This window comes from Mya arenaria, chromosome 10 (genome assembly GCF_026914265.1).
Source record: "Mya arenaria isolate MELC-2E11 chromosome 10, ASM2691426v1".
NCBI lineage: Eukaryota > Metazoa > Mollusca > Bivalvia > Myida > Myidae > Mya > Mya arenaria.
In genome coordinates this window covers 48,675,658-48,702,154 of record NC_069131.1, presented here as the reverse complement: position 1 = coordinate 48,702,154, position 26,497 = coordinate 48,675,658, and the positions used below count along the sequence as shown (strand labels likewise).

The window sequence follows — 26,497 nt, the reverse complement described above, 5'->3', positions numbered from 1 at the left end:
TTTTTTGAAATCTTGAGATCCCGCGTTAATTTCTAGATTTTCAACAATATGAAGATTTTATTTTTTTTCTCATGAAAACTGGTGTGAACGCTAGTTTCAGAGCACAAATGTTGAAGGTTTTGAAATCTGAGTGTTTGAGTGAGTTTTATGAAGCCTATAATTTTTGAAGAATGTAGCCTATAGTTCGTTTTTTTGAAATCTTGAGATTCAACGTTAATTTCTAGATTTTCAAAATATTCGAATGTTCAGATCATAAAATTGTCATTCAGAGTTCTTGTGATGTATGATTGTTGATATCATGAAGATTTTAAATTTTTCGTGAAATCTTGTGTGAACGCCAGTGTCAGTAAATTATCAATTTTTCAGGTTTCATGGACGTGGGTCCACATTATTGAAATTTGTTATTTTTTTGAAGGAGTTGCATGAGCCTATAATTTTGAATAAATGGAGCCTATAATTTTTTTATGAAATCTTGAGATACCTCGTTAATTTCTAGATTATGAACATTTTGAAGATTTGATTTTTTTTCATGAAGTATTGTGTGAAATAAAGCCTATAGTTCGTTTTTTGAAATCTTGAGATCTCTCGTCAACTTCTAGATTTTCACAATTTTCGATGCATATTTTTTGTTGAGAGCATGAAATTACAATTCAGAGTTGCATTATTTTTGTACATATGGCTTATGATTGTGAGATTTAACATGTTTGAAAATAAAAAAGAAGCTTTTTCATACAATCTCATGTTTGATTTTTTAAATTTCAACACAGCAGAATTTGTGAATTTGCTGTTCATGTTTTGCATTATTTTTGTACATCTGAGTATTTTTTTGAAAAAATGCTGCTGACAAAATGTTGAAATGTTGAATGTTTGTGTGATATGTGTATTTCGAGCCATTTTTTGAAGTATAACGCCAGTGGCTGTTATCTTCAAACATTAAAAGGGAAACCTAATTTTCATCGTAACCCTATTATGTGGCCCTAACCTAGTTTTATTTGTTCACAAATTTGAAAATAAAGGCAACGCCAAAGGCAGTTACTCGACAAGGCACACTTAGGAAGAAGCATCCGATTGCCTATGTTTCCCCTCTCATTGTAAAGACTGTGTGGACTGTCGGACCACGGCGATACAAAGAGGTTGCCACTCCCTATTTTTCATTGCCTGTAGCGTGACATGGTGAACATGAGCGGTTCCTAGTATTGGCACTGTACACCACCTTACACCAATACTAAGCTGGTCTAACGACACCTCCATACTCATGCTAGCCTTTAAATTACTTTTGCCAAATCATTTTGCTGAACGAAAACATTGCCACATATCAATGTTCGGTCGTTCAAGAGGAATGTTTGTGATGAATGAAGTTTTGCACTTCGAAACCAAACTAAGAATGCAATGAGCCTAGTACATTTCACAACGCATCTACATTCTAACATTTTTTTTAAAAATTTCTTGATCTTGCAATAATGATTTCAATTTTCATTCAAGCTGAACTTTATAGACATTGACAAAACAACAGGCTTGCATCCTAAACCGCCGCATAAAGGACAATGAGAAACGAATCTCGTCGACCCATGCTGGCACGAGCAAACAAATCATTTTGTCAACAGCATTTCACAAAAATGAAACATTTTAAAATGCAGTGCAAATTTTGCTCTTGTGCACACTCAAAATGTTTACCATTTTACCAAGTTATGTTCCAACCAATATCGTTATCAATATGACAAGACCAAAGCTTAATAAATTTATGAATTACAAGCAGCATTACTGCTAAAATTTTGTTCAATCACAAATGTTCCTCGGTTTCAGCCGTGACCAAGTCTGGCTGTTTCTCATAAAAAAAATATAGTGAAAAACCGTTTGACTGTGGTTTCAATGAAAAAAATCTACAGACCAAAATGTAACCAATTTTATGAAAAAAATGTGTTATCTTTCGTGAACAATACTTTGGATGGCCAAAAAAAAATAACAACAGTACTCACAATAGCAAACAAGACCCGCGTTACTGGGGTAAGCAAGACAGCACAAACATTAAAAGCAAACAGATAAATCAGTATTTCTCCATTTGATTTTTATTTTTTGAAATGATTTACTGTATGTTAAATTTTCAATGTTCATGTAAAACACGAAATGCAAGTGTTGGAGAATTACTGATAAACAAAAAGCAACGGTACAAAGCACATATAATACAAACAATATTTTACAACAAGTGTGGATAGGTATCTTTTTTCAAATAAACAATGACATTTCAAATAGATCGACGAATTTTGTCTGCTGTCTTCTGTCGGGTCCCCTGTGTATGGCATCTCATCTGAAAAAATGAAATGAAACGTGTAAAAGACGAAACATTCTTACATACAATAGCACATTAATGTTTACTCTGGTAAATTTTGGTTTCATTTATAACATTGGATTTTTACAAAAATGATAAATGCTTAATTTCAAAACATATTAACCATTCTCTCAGTTTTGATTTACAAATGACAGAGCAGTACACTAAAAACGTGCTTAAAATTATGATTTTTTTGACAACTTTTCAAATTTTTCAAAATTTTTGACTTTGGATTTTCACCATAGCGCATTCGTTTTTTAGCTATATACCTACCAAAGCGCATTTGCGTTTAAGCGATGTAGTTTTTTCACGCTGAGTACCCCCCTTATGAAACTTTTTTTTACATTGATTTTAGAACGATTTTGTTGAATCTCAAAATTAAGCACGCAAAGCGACGATGTACAAGTATTTTGGGGTGACGAGCTTTTTGGTTACCTCGCCCGACCGAACAAAAACACTTTTAGTATATATATAAGTCTTTTAGTTTGGCCGGGCGAGGTAACCAAAAAGCTCGTCACCCTAAATTATTTGTACATCGTCACCTGGTTTGCTTAAATTTGTGAGTCGATTTGTCATAAAGAGAGTAAAATGTATAATAAGATGCTTAGCATCTTCAAATAATTTGACATTCATCTTTTGGTTTGACAAATAAAATGAGTAAAATTTATGATAAACTGTTTAGCATCTGTAAATAATTTGACATTCATCTTTTGGTTTGACAAATAATAGAGTGAAATGTATGAGAAATGCTCAGTGTCATGAATTGATTTGACACTTAGCATTTGGTTTGACAAGTAATAAAGTGAAACGTTTGATAAACTGCTTAGCATCTGTAAATAATTTGACGTTCATCTTTTGGTTTGACAAATAATAGAGTGAAATGTTTGATAAATACTCAGTGTCATGAATCGATTTGACACTTAGCATTTGGTTTGACAACTGAAAGAATTATTTATGTGCGATTGTGTACTAGAAGAATTTGCATTGTATGACTATTTCTAAATGTCATGAACAAATAATGTCATATGGTTTGACAAAAAAGTAGATTGAAATACCATTCATTTGTGATGTTTTACACTTGTGAAATGCAGATCGAATGCATTATTTTTGTGCATATTTAATATGTAACGCATACTTAATATCATTACAAAACTTGAAACCTACAGCAATTTATGATCTGTACAATGGAGAGACTTAACCGCAAAATTAAAAGAATTGCCATTCTTGAGGCTAGACTTGCTGTACTCAAAACAGAGTTACAGTCAGAACTGGAGCAGCTGAACAATTCCAATGACATGACAATGAACTATGGTTCAAAAACATTATCACCTGTACAAACCGAGGTTGAAGACTGGGGTGACTGCGTAAGGACTTCAGAAATCATCAGCGAGGAGGACTGGGAATCTGAAGCAAACAGGCAGCCCTTCACTCTTGGTGGGACATTCTGCAAAACGAGAAAATCTACAAACTGGGAAAACAGATGCCCTGTTTGTTTCTCAAAACACTGTGGACATAAAGTGAACAGATGTTTGTTCAGAGAAGCCGCAACTCAGTGATTTAATATTCTACATTATTGTTGTATGTACCATATAATACTGGATGAACAAGTTCAAAAACTTTTTATCATATACTACTGGATGAACAAGTTAAAAAATAAATAAGCACTTTGTATTTTACCTCGTGTTGTTTTACTTCAATGTCCCGAAACCATTTAAACGAACAACTTCCACTGAGGTCAGACCAGCCATACAGAGCTGAAGAAACAAAACATTTCTGTTGAAAAATGAAAACATCAATGAGTAAAATAAGAACAATACTTGTTCAATTTGTTTGCCACCAAAAACATGAATCTTAAATGATCTTGTTTTCCCTGCCAGATGATATACAATAAAACTTAACAATATAAGCTTCAACTCACTAATTTTCATTTACTAAATATGAACACTGGCTAATTAACTTCTATTAAGTCTTTGACCACCAAAGAATATTTGCAGTGAGTTGTAAATGCTTTGTCTCAAAACATATTAACCATTCTCTCAGTTTTGATTTACAAATGACAGAGCAGTTCACTAAAACAGTGCTTAAAATCATGATTTATTTCACATCTTTTCAATTTTTTTCAAAATTTTTGACTGGATTTTCACCATAGCGCATTCGTTTTTTAGCTATATACCTACCAAAGCGCATTTGCGTTTAAGCGATGTAGTTTTTTCACACTGAGTACCCCCTTTATGAAACTTTTTTTTACATTGAATTTAGAACGATTTAGTTGACTCACAAATTTAAGCAAACCAGGTGACGATGTACAAATCATTTAGGGTGACGAGCTTTTTGGTTACCTCGCCCGGCCAAACAAAAACACTTTTAGTATATATATAAGTCTTTTTGTTTGGCCGGGCGAGGTAACCAAAAAGCTCGTCACCCTAAATTATTTGTACATCGTCACCTGGTTTGCTTAAATTTGTGAGTCGATTTGTCATAAAGAGAGTAAAATGTATGATAAGATGCTTAGCATCTTCAAATAATTTGACATTCATCTTTTGGTTTGACAAATAAAATGAGTAAAATTTATGATAAACTGCTAAGCATGTGTAAATAATTTGACATTCATCTTTCGGTTTGACAAATAATATAGTGAAATGTATGACACATGCTAAATATCATGAATGAATTTGACACTTAGCATTTGGTTTGACAACTGAAAGAGTGAAATGTATGACAAATGCTAAATGTCATGAATCTGACACATAGCTGTAATTTTGCTACCATAATGTGAAATAAGTACAAAGAGCAAAATCAAATCATGTTGGTTCAGTGTTTCAGTATACCAAAGTACCAAGATGAGTTAACTTTACTGTTCATTGTAACTTTGAGATTTGTTTATGATGAAATTTGGTGAAATTACTTACTTGTTATTGACAGAGCAGAACACACTGCATATTGGGTGAGCTTCAGGTTATATAGGCTAGGTTACTCCTCACAACTCTGAAACAAAACATTTTATCAACAAAACTGCACATATTGCTTGTTAGTTTTTTACATTTTTCATTCCATTAAAAGCATGGCTAAGTGCACATTTCATCCACATCAACAATGTTGAAATAATCCTGAAAACAAAATACTTCCTACATACAAACAGAAACAGAAAAACTGTTCACATGCAGAAGGTATTATGTTCCCAACATTTCTTATCATTCACAACAGGAACAAAATTATGCATTTATGGCATTGGTAGATATCAAACACAAACTGAAAATGTATCTAATAGCAGTTCAATGTAATAAATCAAACACATTGTCTGTTATTAGATAAATTATCAGTTTATAAAAATTATTCCAAGCATATTTCCAAACAGACTAAGCACTGAGATTATGATATGACAGTTCAATTCATGGAATTAATTTTCAGTGATTTTACTTACTTGTAAATGTACTTTCTTGGGTACTACCTTCAACCATTTTGATCACCAGCTTTCTGACACACAGGATGACTGCATCTGAACTGCCGTCTCTGGTTTAAAAAAAATAATTTTCAACATATTTTTCAAACAAAGAAATAGAAGAAGATATTTATCAATCTTGCATGATTTGCCATTTCTTATTTTTGTCAGTTTGGTCCCTAAACAAAGTTAAAATCATTCAAAATATGACATAAACAAGACAAGAGATATGAATTAACACTGCTTACTATGTTTTTCAACATATCTAGCCGAGAATTAAAGTTTCTAAAATCGGCTTGGAGAATGTTCGAAACATTCTAAAACGAGCTGGGAGCAATTTCTTTTGACAGAAGTTTTTATGGATTTCAATAGATACATCGACAAAACTTGCTGGTAATATGATACATCATATATTTAGACACAATTTCGCATAAAACTTTTAAACAGGCATGTCATATTTACCGCAGGAAAGCTGGAAATACGACCTTCACAATTTATTTTTCAAGATGGCCGACCAGCGCACAGCAAGAACTCTGCAATATGACGTCATACATATCACGTCATATCATTCCATGAATTGCATTATTTATTTATTTTTTAAACTTTTACGAAAATAAAGAAAATACACTCATTAAAAATAATTGAAATTATGTTTATTATGTATTATGTATCGTTTTATGAAATTAAACATTAGGAAAAAAAAAGTTTGTTCATTTTCAGAAAAACGAAATCGAAAGTAGAAATATTTTCTGAAATTGGAAATGTTTAAAACCTCGTAAAATCATTTATATCTCTTGTATATGCATAAACCCGGCTTGGTTCAATCGCGAAAACATTATAGAAACTATAACTACCAAGGTCGTACCTTCAAACACAGAAAATATCCCAAATTTTACACACAAAGAGTATTGTTTACATGGTTCAACCGTATCCAAGTGAATACGACAGGCAACACTTTCCGTTATAATAATTAGCTGAGAGCTGCTGCTGAACGGTCAATTTTGTACTGAAAATCGTAACATTATTCTGTGATTGTTTTACTTTATTTCATGTTTTATTTTGCTTAAGTATCGTACTTTGTAGCATTTTACGATACATTCTGTGTATCTTTGAGGAGTTATGCATAGCGATTTGCACATATATATATATGACTATATGACCATTACTCGTTTGATAACTATGAGCAAGCATAGTTGTTCTTGAAGCTTAAGTGATTCCAAATAGATTACTATAGATAAACACAATAAAACACGAACAGTTCATACATTTTATTTTGCTACTATTCATTGTCTGTTCATCACTCAATTTATTGTTAACAACGTTTTGGCACAAACTGTCTCCCACGCCTGGCGAAGAACTGGCGAAGTGCTTCGTGATTCTCATTTCTCTCTAAGTCCCTGCTACTGAGCTTTTCAACAACCTTGTAAGTTTTATCAACACTCGACGAGTCTTCTTGCAGCAAACACACCAAACAGGGATACAGTTCAGGGCACTGATGGCTTGCGGCTTTCTGTTCTGTTTTCTCAGCATCCCCCTTGTTGAAACAAATCAAACATGGATATAGTTTCGGGCACGTGTGGATTTCAGTTGCCATATTAATGTTCGCATTCAATTGCACACTGTCCATATTTTTCTGTTTTGCATCAGACCTTCTTAGCAACTTCTTTAAAAACGTTTTGATGGTTTTCTTGAAACCCATAATTTGTATATACTAGATCAGTAGGTTTTGACAAGTATGACATGAGAAGAAAAGATAAGTTTTATATATGAACTATATACGTTCCACTCATTGCATTATTTTAAGCCATGGACCATGCAATCTTCAATGCTAGGTACAGTGCTTGCTACTATGTCACTATGCTTCTATTTTTCAATCGAGATAAAACAAACAATCAAATTGCATTTCAACGCATTTATTCAAAGTTAAAACATCAAAACAATTGTTTGAACCTTTTCATTCGGAAAGCACTTAATGAAGTATCATCATGTTTGAGCGGATTGAAAACTAATGTCAATTCTTGTTTTCGCTCACAAAAATACTTGGTTCAATTTCGTCAATTTTTACTTCCTCGTCTACGGTCTCAATGTCTTCAAAATTATCACTATCATAACAGTAACCGTCACAAACGCAGCAATTTCTCATATAACAAGCTGCCCCGTCTGGGTTGTCATCTTGCATGGATTCGATTTCGCTCGATTTTTGTTCTTCAGCATCTCGCAAATAATCTTCTGCCATCTCCATCATTTTTTCATATTCATTGATATCATTCATGGGTTGCTGAGAACAAGATTCGCTTTTTTGCTCGTTTTCACTTGTATTCTCACAAGGTGTTGTTTGCTGTGTCGATGCTTGACTGGACATAATTGTTTGAGAATGTGTATGACAAGTAACAAATTTCAAGCCTTATAATATGAAAAAAATAATGCGTTGTCTCCAACTATCTATTGAGTGGAGACTAAAGACGGAGATGGGGACAGAGTAGTTATATTAGTAATTGTTATTTTAATTTTCAGGAAATAAACATCTCGTAAAGACATTTATCTTTAAAATTTCTTTAGTGTTTTATCTTTTCTTTTTTCGGTGTTGATGTGGAAGAATTTCTACAACATTTGCATTGACACATTTCTTGATCATAACTTTTCAGTCTATTGTCTATAATATTCCACACGCACCATCGATACGTTGGACATTTCTTCAAACATGGAACATCATTACTGAAAACTATCACTACTGGTGGATCAAACTCTTTACTTTCATATTTCGTGTTGTCGAAACTCCCATATTTGAGTTCAATGATCTCGTAGGTAATGTGTTCCTTGCGACTTCTAAACAAATCAGATACTACGTACGACTGTCCTTTGTCCATATATTTGATATCTACACTTCTACCATTGCTGAATATATATCCACCTTCATACTTTTCCATAAGTTTACCTTTGTCCATGCCTGCTAAAGCATCCTGTACACGATTCAATATGTCATAATACGTATATGTATCTTCATATTCGGCTTCAATTTCCTTGAAAGAATCACCAGCAGAATCATCATCAGAACAATCACCATTACAGTATTCGATTACAACACGCTCGAAATAATCATCATCAGAATGAGTGGCTGATTGGCTCGACATAATTGTTTGAGAGTGTGTATGACACTAATCTTAACAACAGTTATTATATCATAACAAAGTAATTCACTTTTTTGTGTTTTCTTTCCACGATATATAACACTTACAGTGAACTAGCTCACAATACAAACATGACGGACATAAGCAACCTTAATTTACAAATTACCGGCTTCGTAGCGAGACTATGTATGGGTGATAACAAGCACGAGTCTACGTTCAAAGAAATCGTCTCAATACTTGACAATATCGAAAAAACTTTTCTGCAAAACAAACTAGAAACGACCGAGTATCGCAAGAAATGTGGCGCACTACAGCAAAAGGTGTTTAGGTTGATCAGAGAGAACGATCGGTATAAGCAAACTCATGTGCACAACTCGAATACGGACGATAGTCAACTATTGCAGGACGAAGTAACACGCTTGACATTGAATCTGTCACAGCTGACTGCGGAAAACAATCAGCTTAAGCAAAATAACACGGCATTGGAAGACGAAGTTTTGCGCTTGAAATCTCAAACAGACAACCAGCAATTCTTAGACGAAGCTGCCTGTATGGAACTATTCAACGAAAACACTCAAGATTTTTCATGAATTACTTTACTTTGCCACTTACAAGCGAATATTACGAAATTCAATAAAAAGCAATTTCAAAGCATTCGTTTTTTATGTTTATTTTATGTTATCCTAAGTCTTAGAAACGCAAATCTCAGTACGTTTTGCTTAAACTGTTCTCTTGCGCTTTGCTTGATTCTGGCCAGATAATCTTTTCCTTCTGAGTTACCCAATCTTTTGTAGTAACGTTTAATGTTTCTTCTATTCATTTTTCGTGCCGGGTGGTTTATCCAACAAGCAGGACAAAAGCCGTTGTATTTATCAAAACAGCTTGGACACGCGGAATGTTCGAATGCACATTGTTTCATAACGAGCAAGAGATAGTCAATGTTACTGTAGCCACCGCACCAATGGCAAGCTCTGAAACGTTTTCCGAGTCTCTTATCATACGAAATACATTTTGAGTTTTTTGGACCGTTGTTGTGAGCCATACTTTATTTAAGAGGTTCAAAAATATTTCACTTATATAGTGTCAAGCCGATTTCATTCAGTTTATGTAATTCAAATGTTTTGACAACAGTAACATGGCAAGTCTTAACTGTTGGTGCAACAATAAATTACTGTCTATATTTGCTGCGTTTTACACATTTACGAAAACACAAGACAAAGAATATTTCATTTTTTCATTTTTTATTTTACAATTGAATCGTTATCTACAAAAACTTGAAACATCATAACACACTAAATGTCTCCAAAGTCCTGATACTCAGAGTCCCCAGGTTCATTGTTCATAAGTACGGTTTTATCGTTTCCCACATATAGCCTATGTGCTTCAACAGAAAATCGTTTAGAATCTCAGGTTCAGCATAATCGTTTGAACTGTGTCTCAGTGCTGTCCTCGCTTCTTCCGTCTCACAATACTTGATCTCTCTGTACATTTCAACGCACCTCCTGATCTGGTCTGCCTCATATTTTGACTCCTGAATATTGTATATTTGTTCAAGTATTTTCGCAACTTTATAATGATCCAAAGGGGAAGCCGGCGAAGAATTTTCAAGATCATCGCTAAAATTCCCATCCTCGATATCGTCATCATCTGAAAGGACAACAGCTGTAGCTTCATCTTTTCCTTCCCATGCCTTGAACCTCTTCCTTATCGGGCTAGCAGGTGGAGTAAGAACGTCTGCTTTTACTTTTACTGCGCTGAATTCTTTCTCATCCATGCTCACATCCATACAAGACTCTGCCGCATCTCGCAAATAGTCTTCTGCCATTGCTTGTAGTTTTTCGTCTTCAGTTGAGTAGTGCTGAGGAGATGATTTGCTTGACATGTTGTAGATTGTAGATTGTTTGTAACCAGTACCAAAATTTACAGACCTTATAATAGCAAAAAAATAATTCATCGATATTATTCATCGTCAAAACTTTCATATTGGTTTTATGTTCATTTATTTCAAATAGAAGCACATTGTAGCTTTTTGCATAAATATCAAATAAGATCCATACAGTCATTGTCCTTGTCAAACATACCAACTCTCATCGATTCGGTTTGCTGGGGGAGGTATTGCTGTATTCTATTTTCTGTCTTTTTACAATGTTATCCATCTCACCATTTTCCACTTTTCTTTTCATTCCCGCATTGGAACTGGAATCGTTTAAATCCATCTGCGGTTTGAACATTTCATAATAATTCATGAACATTTCCTTATCCAACATATCAACACTCATCGATTCGGTTTGTTGCGGTAAGATATTGCTGTTGTCTGATTTCTGTGTTTTTACGGTGTTAGCCATCTCATCCATCTCACAGTTCATGGCATTGGAATCATTCAAATCCATCTTCTGTCTGTACAATTTACAGTCGTCGCACTGGCAGTCCTCAACTTCGTAAAACTTACAGTCATAATAATTCAATCTGAAAAATTTACAGTCGTCACACTGGCAGTTGTTTGTCATGATCTCTTTGCAGTTTGGTTTTGCCATGATCTCTTTGCAGTTTGGCTTTGCAGTCTTTTGAAATGTTTTGCAGTCTTTTGCTTTTATACCAATTAGAGCTTTGCATTACAAAAAGGCGAACATCAACACGTCACTTTTGAACTTTTCCCTTGTGCTTTTCTTAATGGTGGCGAGGTAATCATGCCTCATCTCTCTCAATAACCAGTCGTTAGTTTCTATTTTACCCAATTTCTTGTAGTATCGTTTCCTTTCCTTAATGTGTGCTAACGCAACTGGATGGTTCAACCAACAAGCAGGACAAGAGCCATTGTATTTATCGAAACAGCTTGGACACGCGGAATGTTCGAACACACAGTTTTTCATAACGAGTAGGAGATAGTCAATGTTACTGTAACCACCACACCACTCACAACATCGAAAACGTTTTCCGAATCTCTTATCATACGAATATTTTGACGTGTTTAACATGTTTGACATGTTTGACATGTTTGACATGTTTGGATCTGTATCGGCTGTCATAGTGTATGTTTGTGTGTTTGTATCTTTGCTAAAAGTGGTAAATGTTTTGTAGCCACAACAAATGATGGAATACAGAAAACGGGGGTGAAAATAAGGGGGGGGGGATTTTCAACAAGGGGGGGGGGGGCCTTTTCTATCAGCCTATTTCCCCAAGTCCATTCTATTTCCATTTTCATTTTTCAAACATCAAAACAAAACTTCCCAGTTTGCTATTTATTTATTGTGTACTACACAGTGAGTAATGAGAAACCCCAATGAAGCTCGCGAAACAAAAGATTGGGCAGGGTGGAGTTCACCGCCTTTTTGACCATCTAGTTTACAAAAGACTAGGCTTACCAAATAATTAAACATATGCTTTTGACTACGGTTATCCAGGATGGCTTGAAATAATGTATTCTTCCAACGTTTTGTAAGCTGTAATGTTATCGAGTCAGTGCATATAACAAACCTAGGCTGACATACAAGCATAACACAATAGAAACTGCAAAATGTACACATCCTTGTGAAAGATATGATGATATTTCCATTTCTGTGTCATTCTGTAGCTCTTTCGTATGACAAATAAAAAAGTTGCGAACCTGCACCGACAATAACAGGCATATTAGAAAAGGTAATGGCAAAAGGTATATCTCAAGAAATACAGATATTTGCACGAAAACAAACCTTGATTAGATACATATAGTTGATGATGTTGAAAAGACAAGCAAAAGAAACCTTTAGCATGTTACACGAACACTTTTCTAGATGCACATATTACATATAAAAAAGTTGAATCATATGGGGAACATTCTATTGACGATACTCGATTAAGACAACCATCACAGCTAGCGTGTGTCTGTTGTAATGATGTATTTTCCGATCATTTTCTTTTTCCATGTTCAACAGTGAAACTATAGTACTGTGTATTGAACAATCCGTACAACGCTACTCTCATTTTCCTAATCCGAATCAGCACAGAAGATCCTTTTACAGACTACGGTGATGATTTTTCAAATTGTGTACAATATAAGCATTTTTTTCCAGTAACATAATTTTTCAGGAACGTTCTATATATCATGGAGAAAAGATTTGAATGTATTTATTTGCTGATTTGTGATTATATTTAAGAAAATGCATTTAATCACTTATACGAGTTTTCGTCTTTATATCTGAATCAGAAATTCCGGGAAATGTCATGTATTACGCGTTAACACCTCCAACTAGACGTTGTAAAGGACGTCAGAAAACTTTCAAAATATCCTCTTTTTCAAAATGTTGTTTAAAAAAAATGTAAACCTAAACACAAGTTGTAACATTGAACAAAATAAAACAAAAGTAGTGACGTTTGGTAATAAATCCAAAAGTGAGGGTAGCATGAAAATAAATGCATTAAATTCACCAATCAGAAGAGCTAAGCGTTTTATATATTTCAACTACATGAAAACAAGGATCAAAGGTTTGTCCTCCACAAAGTATACATGTACGTCGCAAGTGGTTTTAGTAAAAGGTGTTGTTTCTTTCTCTGGTTTAGTTATTTGCAGGAAGGAGCCCTACGGTGTCGCCTGTCCAGATGGCGAGGTTGACCAGGAAACGTTTATTAAAAACCAACAACACTGAGACACCCGATATATTGAAAGAGTTGATAGCATCAGGAGGTTAGGATACAGCGTTGAACCGAAATGAGACGAATGATATTTCACACAAAATCAAAATGTTTTTTGCTAGACAAACTCATGCCCCAATCGCTTTGTAAAACAGATTTTACAAACATGCTTGTAGTTTAAATGTTGTCATATGTTAGTTTAAACATAATATGTTTTACAATGACTATTAAGGAAGTTATGACTACTTATACTATGTTACTCTCGTTGGCACGATGTTGCCCGAGAGTGTGGTCTTGTGTTCTGAAGGAAACCGGAGTGCCGGGGAAAACCCACTTGTCCGGCTTGTTGACCACTAACCAAACTCACATGCGCCCAGGCCGGGAATCGCTTTGGTGAGGAGCGAGTTTTAAGTATATGAAACAACTACGGAAAAGTAGCATGGGCCCATTTCAATGAAATAGCAATCTAAGCCGTAATTAAAAGTAAATATGTCAAGTCATTCGAAAAGCCATACATGGCAACACCTTGATTTCTTTAGTTCTATTGATTTGTGTTCATTATAAGTACTTGCGTATGCTCAATTTACATCATTATGTAGCAAGATAAAAACAACAACAACAACAATAAAATGGCATTGGTATATTTTCAATTTACATCTACAGTCCATAAATATCTTTATTGAAACAAGTACCAGGGGTCTGTAAAGAACATTGCAAAGAACAAACACGATGTATCTTTTACTTCTTCTTACAGATATAAAAGTCATAAATACAGTAATTTATTTTCGGAAACTAAACATATGAGTAATTGAGCCATATTTTCATTTAACTCTTACATTATAATCTGTTTTCAACATTGAATACAATTATATTATCTAAATAAAATAGCAAATCTGAATTCAGCTATTGTTTTGGAGGTATGTGAAAATACTTGAAAATAGTGTTAATATTGTCCGTGGTTCGACTGTTGCTACAGCTACTACCCACCACAATCACCACTAGCACTACTCCTACTACTACTACTTATAGAAAAATGTACACGGAAATATATTTGTCCATGTTTTTGTTTAAAACACCAGCAATGTACACTATAAACAAACAAATTCTCATTTACATTAAACAGATAACAAAATAAGTATATATGTTCTAGTGTACATGTCGGGATTTCTTTTCTTTGTGTCACTTTTATATTGTTGTATTTTTGGCTTCTAGATTCTTGTGTCTCGATGTCCTATTAAACTGAGTTTAGTCTATATTTCTTTGGTATCGATTTCACAAGGTTATATTGGTAGGCAGGCCTTGCATAATTAACGACATGCACATCGAACCAATGGGTTTTAACAATGCTAGTCATGATGGTGAAATTTAAAATAACCTTCACGTTTAAGGGAAACAGTTAATACAACTTGTAATTAAAGGCAATAATTGCAAAGTTGATGAGAATCAGTATGGTAGTACAAAGATGACTCTTCTCTAGACTGTTTCCGTTATTATTGGTATTCCCGGAATATTTAGGCGGATAGTGTGATATTTGAGTCGTGTCAAATTGGTCGCTGGTGCTGATAGTCATATTTTCGATCCCGATGGGCGGTTTTTGAGAGGTACAAGTCCTGGAAGATCGGTCAGTCGATTTGTCGGTCAAGATGGGTGATTGCGACGTAGCACTTGTGCTGGAGGATGGGTCAGTCGATTTGTCGGTCAGGATGGAAGATTGCCACGTAGCACTTGTGCTGGAAAATCGGTCTGTCGATTTGTCGGTCAAGATGGGTGATTGCGACGTAGCACTTGTGCTGGAGGATGGGTCAGTCGATTTGTCGGTCAGGATGGGATATTGCGACGTAGCACTTGTGCTGGAAGATGGGTAAGTCGATTTGTCGGTCAAGATGTGTGATTGCGACGAAGCACTTGTGCTGGAGGATGGGTCAGTCGATTTGTCGGTCAAGATGGGTGGTTGCGACGTAGCACTTGTGCTGTTTAATGGATTAGTTGATTTTTTTTTTGGTCAAAATGTGAGATTGCGACGTAGCACTTGTGCTGGAAGATCGGTAAGTCGATTTTTTGGTCAAGATGGGTGATTGCGACATAGCACTTTGGCTGAAAAATGTGTCCATACCATTGCACGAACCCTCACAAATCTTCGAATGAGGCTGCTTGCATATAATGAACCCGTGTGTATGATGGACGACATAGGACCATACATGCCTCATGCTGTTAGAAGAGTACTGCTTCTCACAAGTGTTGAAATATTGATTTAATTTTAATTGAATTGCCCGCAGACCACTGGATCTTATACGCAATGATTCGTCCTATCTCGGCGACAAGGTCGGCACTGTCCACTCCTGCAGCCCATCTAAAGTCGTTCGCTGGTGCTCTGACGAACGAGTCACAGGCAGGCTGAATTAAAGATACATTACAATTATAGGCGGTCATTAATTAAATGTGGTATTCACCAATGTTTGGCATAAAAGGTGAAAATTGAAGTGTTAAAATAATTCCTGGCTTGGCAAAAATCACAAGATTGTATGAGAAGTATATATCTAACGTATAATTGAATAATACATATTATGACATACATTTAAGAAAGTATATCAAACCTAAGGATATATTCATATTCCTCTATATCTATAGTACATTACTTTATTGTAGTGGTAAATCATATTTGTACCTTACACGTATTTATCGAATACATTTAGTCAGGTTAGTGACGTGGATGGACAATGTTTATCTGGCAAGAGCGGACCACATACTTTTTTTCATTCACGGCACTTGGGTGATTTTCTGTTCATCCTTTTGTCACGTATTTTTCTCATAACAAATGTATAATTTGAACAAAAAGTTTGTCTAAACGTGTTTTGTTTTTATAATATGTGTTCATAAAACTCGACATGCCAAAGGGAATAGTTCGACAAATGGACTGACATAACGTAAGATTTTACGTGTCGTTATTCATCAAACTTGAGTCACACGTAATCTGAAATAACATCCGCAGGCATACATAATTTAGTTCCGCAAATCGAAATCAAGTATCTGCAGATCTATGTATTGACGTGACATGTAAAAATGATAAATGGGCCGTGGTTACAAATGGGACGTGAGGTGTTATGCGGATTAAAATAGTGCGTATTTAAAGACCAAAATAATAGCAAGAAACTAGCGGGATGAAAGCAATGTTCATATATCCTAATATATATAGGTTTATTAGTAACTGTTGTGAAACTCGCTAATTTAATGAAAAAAAAATCAATTGACATTGTTTATGCTAAGATCATGACAGGCATTGTTGGTGAAAGTTTTGAATCACTCAAAAGACGTTTGAGAATCGATTGTTATTGCATGTGAACAGAATTGTAAAATAGTAAATATAAGTTTGTAGCGCCTATAGCCTTTCAACGCTTTTAGCACTTTCGTTTTTATTTAGTTTAAATAATATTTTAAACAAGAGAAATAATACCAACATCATCCCTGTATACCTAATAAAGTCCGAAAACGGGTTACGTGAACAGAAACACCAACTAACATATAAAAGCTTATTGTGCACCCTGTTATCTAGTATATTTGTATGAAAGGATAAATACACATTTATAGTATACAAATACAGCGTTAATGAATAAAATTCCTGTGTACTTATATCGTATTTCATCCATTGTGCTGTAATTGCATCATACACTGAAATAAGTAACACGTGTGCAAGCATATTCATAATTGTGAAAACAATGAATAGAGCAAAGGCGTGATGACTGTATTGTAGAATCAATGTTATGACAAGTCTATATTCACAATACTTTAATCATGATCATGTGCAATATTATTGGCAGGAATATTAAGATGTCGCCTTGTTTCGTTTAGCCAAAATGAATTATGGATCATTCAACTTTATTACTTTCCTTGCTTTTAAGTGTTCACTGGCGTTGTTTAGCTTTCTTGTCAAAACGTAATACAGACTTACGAAGACTGATTAATTTGATAGCATAAGGCATGCATACAAATTTCCTCGGTCTGTGGCTTTTCTAGTGAGGTTATAAATTATTACAAAAAATAAAGTGTTTGAAGTTTTATGGTGAAGGCGTGTAAAAGTTTATTTAGCGACTTAAAATATTGCTTTTTTTACATGTGAAAACAAAACCTCATGGACAGCTAGTTTAAGAGCAATTTAGAACATTTGTATAATTTTGATTGGCCATAAAGATTTGAATTTACTACATCCGTGATGATCAATAAACTATCCATATTTTTTTCATAATCTTGGTTATATCCAAGCTCATTGGCTATGTTTTCCATTTCTGATGGCGTCATACTTGTGAAAGTGCATTTTAAGGGTTTTTCTATACTCTGATTGGACGGTTCAAATATGTATGTTCTACTTCCGTGATGAATACACACCATAAAAGAGCGCCCAATGATACGTTGAAACACAACAGTTTATCATCAAGTGGGAAATTCACTACACGTAATTCATCAATTCAAAATTAGAGAACATTGTGTAAGCACAATCATGAAGATCCTGTTGGTTTTGATGCTACTTTCCGTGATTGTTGCCGTCAAAGGAAGCGATTTGGTAATTTACGACATCAGTTCACAGGTATTTTACTTTGTTTTAAACAATAGTTATATCAAAAGAATATTTAAGGATACATGAATTTAAAGCATTATCAGTAATGGAGGTTTTTCTGAGGTAATACCACATGAAAGGTAAAAAAGTGGTATATGCACAAAACAAAATAATCTCGACAGAATCGAGAAGGAGGCTTGTAATCTAAAACCATGCCTCGCTTCTGTCACTCTTTCAAGCTTTCTGTAACAGCGTGAATGTTGTTATGATTAATAGATTGATGTTATCGCTATATTTTGGTGGATAAGGTGAAAAGTGAATGACAAATGTATGTAGTAGTATGTGATAAAGTGCGTTGTTAGTATGGAAGTAGACAAATAAAGAGAAATGTAAATAAACAGGAAGACGGGGGAGGGCATGAATAGGTCAGATCAGTTGTATTAGTTTAATCAAATTAAGTAATATTGAGGAGATCAAAGGCGTATAGTTTGACAAACGTTGCGCTGAACGTGACTGAATATAGTTGCGTAAGATCACGTTCAGCACTACATCCGCTGAACTAGACGATGAACTATCTTACTTTGTTATTATGTATTTCAATAGTGTATGTGGACGGATATAAACCTAAGTAAATGTAAAGTTATTTGTAACTTGTTTGAAATATTATCATGAATATATGCTTATATTAGCTAAAGAAATTAAGGTTTAGTTCTAAAAAATGGTTACACCGGTAAAAAAACTAATATACGTTTTATACGTTTTGTCCGTTATAAAAGGTTTATTTAGAAATGATCAAAAGTATGATGCCACTTATAAATTTCTGTAGTTCAGTTGATAATAGATTGCAGCAATTTCCTTTCAGCCCGCCTGCCAATCTTTCATCAAACAGCCATCAAGGGACTGCAGATGGTCTGCTGGACTGGATATGGCTGATCTTGTCGTCGAGAAAGGGCGCATCATTGCATACAAGATCCGATGGTCCAGCGGATGGTCGGACTGGTTTGTCCCGGGACTGAATGATATCGACGTGAAATTCAATACACATTCAATGGCATGTGTTATGGATACTCCTGCCAACGGCATGAGGCATATGTGGTCTTATTTCTACGATCATACACACGAGTTCATCGTTTGTCGGCCAAGGTCGGGACTTTGATTGGATGGACGGAAATAAAAATTTAAGACAATCACAATCACACCATGAAATGCAAAAACCTTTTACAGTATTTGAGTATTGAAACATTTGAAAAAATGAGAATAAGGCTCGTAAGAGTGTAACCAGTGCACAAAGTACTTGAATTTTAAACACGTTCTGTAGAATATATACATAAAGACAACCGGCATTTATTTTAATTCAGTTTATAATATTTTAATTTCTAATCTTTTATGACACTCAAAGTTTGTTTGAACAACTACGCCCCAATGTTTATTCGTGAGGATTACGAAGCTACAAATAAAATTGAAAACTTGTTTTATTATGAGCATTAAATTACTGAACTCAAACTGTAGTTAGTTTTCAAAATCATAGCTTAATTATTTGGAGTGTTCAGTTTTCGGAACATTTTTGATATTTTAATGCGGTTGGCACGTCTGTCCGTCAGATCCATGTTTACCTCATACTTCAATTAAATTATTATATTCCCATCATAAATCCACACGCAATACATATCGCAAAATACGGTAGTCCGAATTCCAACCCAGTGGAAAACAGCCGTATTCCACTCTTGTGTCGTTACGTCATAACAAGCATCGTTGCGCGATGTTAAAACGACGTCATAAAACAAAATAGTGCGTCGTTTAATTGACATTTATAATGAAAACATGTGGCTTTTCATTGATCTAACCAGTAACGTATATAATAAAAGGGTTATTAGTACTGCTTTTTGATCCGGAATGTCGTATTTTTGCAGATTTTGATTTCCTAATCTGCAAAAATCCACTCGAGTCGAATACAACCTACAGGATCAAAACGCAGTACTAATAACCATATTGTATTCTGAGTGACTGAACGTAGAGAAAATATACATGGAACGTTAAGTAATACAAGTTCAGTTTTGCACATTAATATCAGAGGGTAAAATGACAATTTCTTTTGAAATGGCAATCTCTGCAAGATACAACGCAACTCAAATAACTTAATTTTAAACATTCTTCAAAACATGTTTCATTTAAGACCTTAAGTAAGTGAAATCTTCAATTAAACTGCAAATTGCCACTAACTAAAATAATAGTACTACGTTAGCATGCTGACGCCTTTGATATGTCGTACATGTCTCAATTAGTGATTATGTTGTTTTTGTAGAATGGATTTAAACTTTATTGATAGTATTGATATTGCTATTTTTGTCGTTGTTGTTGTTGTCATTGTGTGTTGTTGCTGTTGTTGTTTTAAATCACTTCACTAAAGGAAGTGCTTAAAATATTTAGGCGACAAAAAGAAGAAGTCTGAAAATATTATAAATATTCTAAACACGGGCTTCTTCAAAGCATAAACACCTGAACACAAATTCGGTATTCTTTTATGTTTGTGTTTATTTCTTGCCACTTTGATTATGTATTTGCAAAACTCAGACTTCTTGCTGAGGAAATGATGGCGCTTTTCGAAAACACCTGCTTTAGAAATATTCCAACTAAGGGACTAGTTCATATATTGCAGAACAATGCTTTCAATACTTTCCACGTTGCATGATAAAATATGAAGTTTAGTATGTTGTATAAACATTAACAGTTTAATTGATAATGAAACCTTAAATTATAATAGCCCTGCTTATCATTTTGAAAATTTTGATTTTAAATACCAACTCAATCATAACAACTTGGCCATCGCCGGCAAGCTTTGACATAGATACAGGCCGAGGTAATCCGATTGATACCGCCAATAAAGATTAAGGTTACACAGAACTATTATAATATACTTTATGTCTGTAAAATTGCAATTCGAAAGTATGAACTCCAGATAATTCCCTCTTAATGTATAGTATTTTTATCCCGTTCTATTCTATGAAATGTGTTACAAAAACAAAGTCAATGAATTCATATAACATGCCAGTACAAATATAAGATGAATTTCATGCTATTGAAGTCTATGTATTAGACCATTGCCTTTATTTATTTCGAAACACGTATGTATATTTTTGGTATAATTCACCGGAAAATTAGCTTAGAAAAAAAAGAATATCTATAATTCCGGGTTTAAACTATTGTACCATAATGTCTTTCGAACATATGTACACCCAACATAAAAATATTATCATTGAAATAATAACCATCTTGGATAATATACATGCACGTTTTTCTTCTAATTTCATTGCGCCGACTTGCATCAACTTTTTTCTTGTTTATAAGTGTACCATTATCTATAACCGTTAGCTTTTTCATTGTTGCCAAGCAACAAGGGGAGTCACGCTGATTTACTACAATACAAATATCCTGCTCCCAGTTCTAGGTAAAATCCAAACTATTTCAGCATCGACTTTTATGTTCAAATTACATATACAAAACATGCAGCATGTGTTTTTCAGGCGATAATACCATGAACTGTACTTAAACACGAGATTAATTTTGAACATTATTGCGATTTACCTCAGAGACTCGAATAATTTATTCTTGTTTATTAGGCTTTTCCATCTTGGTTGTTGGAGAAAACGTTTATGAATGTTTCTGTTGGTTGTTCTTCGCCCTGAAGTTAGTGTACACACATTGTTGCTTTACTACGTAAACATTACATCCAAGGGCAAATGTTTCCCTGGTCCCAATCCCACTACTGACACGACTTTCATGTAGTTTAAGAGGTTTGCCAGTGAATTATAAGTGATATTTCACTGTATCAAACAGTGAAATAGCATTTTAATATTTTTCACTGTTTAACTGCACACTCGGTATCCATGTTTAAATCGACCCCAAAAAATAGTTCTCAACACTTTTTACAATAGGATTATAACCAAATAATTGCATTTTAATACGTCAGTATCAATTCAAGACATCAAAAAGCTTTTAAAAGTGTATAAATATGGATCAGTCATCCAACATTATCTGATAATGTAATCATTATTCCGCAAGTCACAGACTACAGTACGCAGGTATTGGTTCAAGATCACGAGTGTTTACAAACAATCGCCAAATGTTAAATGGATTTTAGTCATGTTGATACTGTAGTATTTTCAGAACTGCACTGGCAAAGAGATAATTCATTTTTGTTTTAAATGAGATTTTGTCATTCACCACAGATTTGAAATATACTATCGTTGAATGCTACACAGTTTTTAGCATTTGCGGGAGGGGTAAGGGAAGATGTATATTGTCTGGCCGAGTGTTTGCCAGTGTCATTATTATGCAGAGTGATGGGAATTTATGGCCGAGTTATTGTTGCGTTCGGTTGTTGTCGAACTATTGATAAGATACTAAAACATTATTTGTGCTTTCCCACTGACATTTCAGAATAGAAAAAAGTCGGTTTATCGCGGTCACACGACAACTGACTGTAGAAAAAAACACGTACTTTATTATCCTAATAAACTAAAATTTACACGGTATAATATGAAGTGTTTTAGGGTAAGCCGGACTGAAGCATGAAGTGCACTAGGTAACGACCGGACAAAACTATCTAGTGCACTAGAGAGTAAGACAAAGACTGAACTATGTAGTGCACTATGGTAAGACCGTACTGAACTATGTAGTGCACTAGGGTAAGATAAGAACTGAAATACGTAGTGCACTAGAGTAAGAAAGGGCTGAACTATGTAGTACACAATGGAAAGACACGGACTGAACTACGTAGTGCATCAGCTAAGATAAGTAATGAACTATGTAGAGCGCTTTGGTAAGATAGGACTGAACTATGAAGTGCCATAGGGTAAGACAAGGACGGAACTACGTAATGCACTATGGTAAGACAAGGCCTGAACTACGTCGTTCACTATGGTAAGAAAAGGACTGAACTACGTAGTGCACTTTGGTAAGACATGGACAGTACTACATAGTGTATTAGGGTAAGACAATGACAGAACTATGTATTATTTTAGGGAAAGACCGAACAGAACTATGAAGTGCACTATGGTGAGACAAAGACTGAACTAAGTAGTTCACTATGGTTAGAAATGACTGAACTACGTAGTGCACTATAATAATACCGGACTGAACTACGTAGTGCACTATGGTAGGACAAGGACTGAACTATGTAGTGTTTTAGGGTCAGACATGATTGAACTACGTAGTAAACTATGGTATGACCGAATTGGACTACGTAGTGCTTTAGGGTAAAACCTGACTGTACTTTATAGTGCTTTAGGGTAAGACAAGTACTGAACTTCATAGTGCTTTAGGGGAAGACTGGACGGAACTATGTAGTGCTTTAGGGTAAGACAAGGACTGAACTACATAGTGCTTTATGTTAAGATCGGATTGAACTACGTAGTGCTTTTAGTTAAGACCGGACTGAACTATGTAGTGCGCTAGGGTAAAACCGGACTGAGCTACGTAGTGCTTTAGGGTAAGACCGGACTGAATAAAGTAGTGCTTAAGGATAAGCTAAGACTGAACTACGTAGTACACTAGGATAAGACCGGACTGAAGTATGTAGTGCACTAGTGTAAGACAAGAACTGAACTACCTAATGCACTATGGTAAGACAAGGACTGAACTATGTAGTGTACTACAGTAAGACAAGAACTGAACTAAGTAGGTCACTATGGTAAGAAAATGACTGAACTACTCAGTGCACTGTGGTAAGACATGGCCTGAACTACGAATTGCACTAGGGTAAACTGAACTGAACTATGTATTGCTTTAGGGTAAGACCGGACTGAACTACGTTGTACACTATGGTAGGACCGGAATGAACTATGTAGTGCACTATGGAAAGATCGGACTGAACTATGTATTGCATGAGGGTAAGACAAGGTTTGAAAAGCATTTAAGCACACATCCGGTCTAGTCACCAAGCATGTAGGACAATATGTGTTTTAAGGACCTGTCCAAATCAATGTATACACTAAGTATACTCTATGACAATTTGTGCAGATAGGAGACATGAACTACAATTGTCTCATAGAAAATAAATGCACACAACTTTCAGAAATATTTGATCTAAAAATTATGTTCAGACTGCAACAAGATTTCGGTCTCAACACGAACCCAGTTGTTTATATGTAATTATCACTAATGCGCCTAAAATGTACAAATATTTTTAACTTTAACTGTGCACTAAGCGGCTGCCAATACTAGATTGATTTTAATTTAAATCTTACAGTGCCTGTATATAAGACAAAGTACATAACATCTATAAAAGCTTTAAAACTTTTAATGAAACCGATTTAAAAAAAAACAAAACTCTTTTATTACACATGAAAGTGAACTGAATACTGTGTCTGAAAAGCTTACAGCATGTGTTATGGAAACCTTCGATAAACATGCACCCATGAAATAAAGGAAATAACCTTTACAGCCTGCTCTATTTATGAATTAAGATTTAAGGAATGTAATAAAGAAGAAAAAAATGTTGTTCAATAATAACTCAAGATATGAATCTAAATCAACGTAAGAGGAGTTCTTCAAACAAATATTATTTTTAGAAAGATGTGCTGGAGGATGCAAACAAAGTTATTTTTGGAAGACAATCAAGTCATTCCTTACAGAAAAATCTTGTCTTAAATGAAAACAACAGTCTCATATCGGATCAGGCAGAAATCAGTGATGTCTTTAATAACGTTTACATAAATGTAGCTAAAGACATTGATGACAAAACATTTCCCTTGATGAAAACCACATTAGCATCATGAAAATGGATGAATAGTCATGACAAATTAAAGTTTTATACTAATATCATCAAGCCTCACTAGTAAACAGATGCAATCTATGAATGTAAAAAAGTAACAGGGTATGATACAATGTCAGTCAAAATGTTAAAAATCGCTGCACCAGTCATTGCTGAACCATAAACAAAAATGATAAACAAACGTCTCAAAAAATCTCCTTTTCCTAAAGACATGAAAGTAGCATAAGTTATCCCAATTCACAAAAATAATAGTGTACTTGACAAGAGCAGTTATAGACTAGTCAGTTTGCTACCAGTGATGTAAATGGTGTTTGAGACAGCCATCTATCAACAGCTTTGAATGTCCTAAAAAGAATAGGTAAATATTTGAACAGACTGGGCAGATTAACAATATACCATTCCTTTATTATGTCACTTTTTAATTACTCTCCACTAACATGGCACTTTACGAGTGAAACAATACTAGGAAAGTCATAGAGAGAGCACTGAGATTCATATATGAAGATTGTGACAGTTGCTACCAGAAACTACTACTCAACTCAGGTCTCGCCTCTTTAAAAATCAGGCGCATTCTATAAATTGCACTAGAAACCTTTAAAATACTAAATAAGATGAATCCAGAATATGTACATGATCTTATTAAATATAAAATACCAGCTACAAATTTAGATATAAAAACATCTTTGGAATACAAAAACCAAGAACAGAGAGTTATGATAAAAATAAACTTCAAGTATGCAGCTGTAGCTCTGTGAAACTCCCTACCAGACTCATTTAGGCAAATATCATCATTCGACCAGTTTAAATCATAAATAAATAGGTGGAATGGTGAAAAATGCCAATGTCCAGCATGTGACACACACTACATAAATTAGTAGATGTTTCAACATGGTGTGCAGACTCATGCTTAGTGTTGTGTTTTTGTTGCTAGCCAGTTCGTACTAAGTTGCTTCATCAGTATTACGCAGGTGTTGTTGTTAACACACCAAATATTATTTTACTTGCTTGATTTACATGCTTTTCTGCTGCTTGTATTATTTCTTGTCATGAATATCTTAACTGCTATGTAGTGCTATGCATGAACTGTTGTTGAAATTGCCAGCTAGTTTGCTTGTATTTGCTTCATCTTAGGCATTGTTGTAAACACATCAACTTGATTAATATGCTTTGTTTTTCGAGATTTGTCTTGTCATGATGTTACTCATTTTGTACCACCATGCTGCTATGTTGACTTTTAATAGAATTTGTTAGCTCTTTCTTAGAGTTTCCCTTTGTGCCTGAATGGTTTACTTGTAACTCTTATTATTTGTTGTTACTAAAATAAATCTTATTTCTTTAGTCAGATCATTAATGCTTTAACTTACGAACCTGTGTTTTTTCTCTATTTACTCTTATTATTTGTTGTTACTAAAATAAATCTTATTTCTTTAGTCAGATCATTAATGCTTTAACTTACGAACCTGTGTTTTTTCTGTATATATTTATAAGCAAAAGCAGTGTACAAGGTACATATCATCTCGCTGTGAATTCAACCCTTTTATAAAGATAAACTTGTCATTTAACACCATTTAAATCATTTTGTCAATTGTCTAAAAACTATATCAGCTATCAATGTTTTTAAAACAATAATTGCTTTAGAATTGAACTTCAAATATTTTCAAAGAGTATATAATAA

General features: G+C 34.4%; 1 long non-coding RNA gene across 2 annotated transcripts; it reads right to left on the bottom strand.

Moving 5' to 3' along the window:
* Positions 1-2,195: 2,195 nt before the first annotated feature.
* On the bottom strand, positions 2,196-6,701 carry LOC128207033 (uncharacterized). 2 transcript variants are annotated; one of them, XR_008256638.1, is made up of 7 exons: positions 6,631-6,701; positions 6,228-6,298; positions 5,748-5,836; positions 5,236-5,311; positions 4,004-4,080; positions 3,656-3,770; positions 2,196-2,305 (listed from the first exon to the last, which is right to left on the bottom strand). It is a non-coding gene; the product is annotated as an uncharacterized LOC128207033 (long non-coding RNA). The 2 variants fall into 2 exon arrangements; XR_008256639.1 differs by having other exon boundaries at positions 2,266-2,305; positions 3,666-3,770.
* Between the last annotated feature and the right edge of the window lie 19,796 nt (positions 6,702-26,497).